Below are 4,517 nucleotides of genomic sequence, written 5' to 3'. Positions count from 1 at the left end.
AATAAACTTAACCAAAATATATTAAAAAGAAGCATAAACATAGTAGTAAACTATTCAAAGTATAGTATGAATGCACTTAATCACATTGTACCTGATTTGTTTTTGTTTAAATAGCCATACTTCTTTTAAATAATCTGTGAATGTAAGTGCTTACATCAGATGCCTCTTTATCAAATTCTGTATATGAACATATATCAACATACTATAATTAATTTCATTTAAAAACTCTTTGCAAATCTGGTCATTGACAAAATATGGTGACAAACATGTACCTTGACTTTTCAGTCATGAAAAATATTTCAAAAAGTCAAGAAACCCCATTTAAAAGGCATCTTTCTATAACCTAACCTTTTATTAACCCTCCTATGGTATTCAAAAATGGCACCTTCCTTTGGTATTCACGGTCATTTTTGACCGGAAGGAAAAATACTTTTTTAAATTTTTTTTATGATTATGATGATGATAATGATACCATTTTTTCTTCCCTGAAGTAAGAACAATAAAATTATCTTTTGGGATTTTATGCTATTTTGATTTTATTTACATGTACATTTCTAAATTTTACCATTAATTTGCATATACAAATAAGCAAATTTTTGGAAGAATAAATAAATAAATACAGATACTGCACTTCTATAAGTTTAAACATGAAGAAAATATGAGAATGTGACATACACTATATGGCCAACAGTTTGTGGACACCATATGTGCTTGATGAACATTTGATTTCAAAATCTTAGGCATCAATTTCCCCCTTTGCTGTAATAACAGCTTCCACTCTTTTGGGAAGGCTTTCCACTATACTGTATGTTGTAACATGTCTGCAGGGATTTGCTCTCATTCAGTCACAAGGCTATCAGGGAGGTCAGGAACTGATGTTGGTCGATGGGGCCTGACTTACAGTTGCTGTTCCAGTTCACCCCAAAAGTGATCAGTGGGGTTCAGGTCTGGGCTTTGTGAAGGCCAGTCAATTTCTTCTACGCTAGACACAGTAAACCATTTCTTTATGGACCTCACTTTGTTCACAGGGGCATTGTCATGCTGGAACAGAAAAGGGCTATCCCCAAACAGTTGCCACAAATTTAGAAGCACACAAAGCCCAAGTCATTACATAAAGAAACATTAAGATTTTTCTTTACTGGATTTAATGGAGTAACCAAATTTGTTAATTAGAAGGGGGTGTCCACAAACTTTTGGCTATATAGTGTAAATTGGAGGCAGACGTGGTGAACAAAATATATATAACATGACTTGAAAACCATGTCATGCCAGCAACAGCCAGTACATGGCTGTAGCCACCTACTGTGTAGTCTGATGATTGTTGTAATGTAATTTTATATTTCATCACAAGACATCCATCTGGATATGTATTTAGATATTATCAAACTATTATTTGTCAAAGTTTAACATTTTAAAATTGAAGTGTCAGTTTTTGCAGTTAATGTCATTATGCTGCAATCAAACCTGACCATGGTGTTACAAAGAGAAGACACAGAATAAGCATTTTTTTACCAATAATTTATTTCAAACATAAGAATTTAATAACTCAAAGTAAATGCATAATAATATCAAGAACATTAACATCAAAAAATAGATGTGTGTGTTCTGCATTGTGAGTGTGTTATCGTCTCAACCCTTCATTTCTGAGTGTGTATGTTTAGCACTGTGGCTGATTTATTTGTTTTATTTGACAAATGTTAAAAAAAATAAAATAAATAAAAGCTCTGTGTTATTGTCTCACCAGTTCATTTTGTGTGTGTGTGTGTGTTTGTGTGTAAGTGGGTGTGTATGTTTTGCACTGAGGATGTTTTAGAGTCTCACCCTGTAATTTCTGTCAGTTGTTTTCTTTTTTCTTTTTTTTTTTTTTTTTTTTTTTTTTTTTTTGCTGCATTGTGGCTGTTTTATTTATTGTATTTGACAGATTTAAAAAAAAATGCTCTGTTTTTTGGTCTTTCCCATTGGCAGGTCAATTGTGACCACAAATAAAAAAAGGTGTCGCTTTTTTTTTTTTTTTTTACGACACAGACTTTTTTTTACATTTTTTTTATTATTATTTTTTTTTGTATGTTCAGATGGCAAATGGAGGAAAAGTCACCAAATCTTGTACTGCTCTGATAAAGGAAACCATTTTAATTAATTTTTTTAAATGTATTTTGGTCAAAAATGACCGAATACCATAGGAGGGTTAAATAATATGAACTGGTTTGACTCTATATTGTTTTACATATTTTTTGAAAATATATTTAAGTCAACTGCCTTAAAAACCTTTGTCCCTTCCTCTGGTACACCACTTCTATGACAAATTACAGTTATTTATGTGTTTATTTTTTACTAATTTTGTTTTCTGAGGTCAAGAATTAGTGCAAGGCCTAACAAGTATGCAAAAAGCTAAACAAAATAAGTAATTCATTATTTAAATAATTTAAAAAGAATGTTTGTTCCTTGATTACATGTCATTGGTGTATCAATATAAAAAATTGCATCTTTAAATTACAAAGAACTTCCAAGGTCACAGTTCAGAGGAAGAAGAGGCTCAAATGCACATACAGTAATTCTCCCACCATGTTGAAACATTTATTAATTTACATTTTCACCATGATTTTTTTCACATGGATAATTTAAATGTCATTGGTGTTACATTGTTAAATGTTCATGTGAAACATTTTGGTAGCACAATAAGGTTACATTTGTTAGCATTTGCATAATGCATTAACTAATGTTAACAAAGGGAACCTTATTGTAAAGTGTAACCAAGATTTTTATTCATATATATATATATATATATACTTAATGGCATGATTTATTGATTTGAGTCTGATCAGTCGTGTGTTTTGTGATGCTATTGACACCATATTTGAAAATTCATCTTTTAAGAGAATTTGTCACTGGTGTTACAGCTCTTGCATCATTCGTTAATCAAAATTAAATAATAAAAGCAACATGTTGTCCTTTATGAATAAAAATAATGTCAAGATGTTAAACAATGTAAACCCTCTGCTTTTATTGGCGAAAACTTAACTGAACTGAATTTAAAATGTCTATATTTTGTAATAATTTTGAGAATGACCCTACTACCATCTATTTATTTCATCAATCACAGGTCATCTGTAAAGATCAATATCTAAAGTCTAAGACTGAAAGCCGTCTGTCCCATAATGGCCCATATGCCTAATACTGCACATTCAGGGGCTGAAAAAAGACAAAATGTGAATTTTGTGTCTTTTAAGTTTATATCTGTTAGCTTTGAGATTATCTGTACATTAGCGCAGGTTACTCCAAAACATTGACAAAAATCCCTTTTAGTAGATAAATGCAGATATTTTCAAAATGTACTATCTTTTTCTTCCAGCGAAACGGACCAAAAATATTGATGACTCATGCCACAGATTTTGTCCAGTCAAATGCATCTAGAATGAGAATGTCCCGCCCCTGCAACCTAAGAGCAAGTAGCATGGAAGCCCTGAACTACAAAATGGGGGAACAAAAATCTAAGTGTCTCAGTGACTTCCTCTGAATTTTTTTCTTAAGAGGCAACACATGAGAATTTTTTTTCTTGCTAGCTAACAATTGGCATGTGTTTCCAACCTCGACCAAGGTAACAGAATGTCTGTGGTACTTTATCTGTTGATTTATAGATTTATAGTTATAGTAAAATACAATAACAAGAATGTTTTGCAAATCTAAATAAAGGAAGAAAACATAATGTTAGGCAATCTTCTAATACATGAAATCCTAATTGTTAGCTAGCAAGAAAAAAATCTCATGTTGCCTTTTGAGGAGAAAAAAACATTTTCAAGAGAAAAAAAATTCAAAGAGATTAAAAAAAAAAAAAAGATAGAAAAAAAAAACATTTTCAGAGAGAAAAAAAAAAATCTGCCGAAAAAAAACAAAAAATTGTAGGAAGGCACTGACACCTATAAATATTTTTTACCTAGAGTTTCTGGGCTTCCATAGCATGGTTCATGGCTGTGATGAAAATGAAGCCTATTGGCTCTTTAAAGAAAAATCTCATGCATTATAAAATAAAGTTTTATATTATATATAAAAAATGTATACTTTATAATGCATTAAATATTTTGAGAAATAATTGTGAATTACAAACCAGTCGGTGGAACAGGTAAAAAATACTGCCGGTGGAAAACCTTTTTGTAAATAACAGTGGAGTCATAGCTGACAGTGCTGCCGTCAGGGTTCAAACCCCCACATTCCACTATTATTAGAAAGGTGTGTCATTTCTTCCCGCAGTCCTCATACATCCACCCATACCAGACTCTGCAGTCTGCTCTGACCTCCCTCTGTGCCCCGCTTTAGGCCAGATTTGTTGGCAGTCACATGCAGACAGCACACTCTGTACACCTGGCCCCATGTCTGTGTTTATACTTCACAGAAGTGAGTATCCTGTGGGGATGCTCACTGACAGTGGTTAGATGTCCCTGCACCCTGTCCCAAGATTGGAAGATGAGGTGCACAATCCAGAATGGCAGAGTTGGAGCTGTCCAGACTGTTCACCATCTAGA

The sequence above is a fragment of the Myxocyprinus asiaticus genome, chromosome 2 (assembly GCF_019703515.2).
Source record: "Myxocyprinus asiaticus isolate MX2 ecotype Aquarium Trade chromosome 2, UBuf_Myxa_2, whole genome shotgun sequence".
Classification (NCBI taxonomy): Eukaryota; Metazoa; Chordata; class Actinopteri; order Cypriniformes; family Catostomidae; genus Myxocyprinus; species Myxocyprinus asiaticus.
This window is presented reverse-complemented; position numbering follows the sequence as displayed.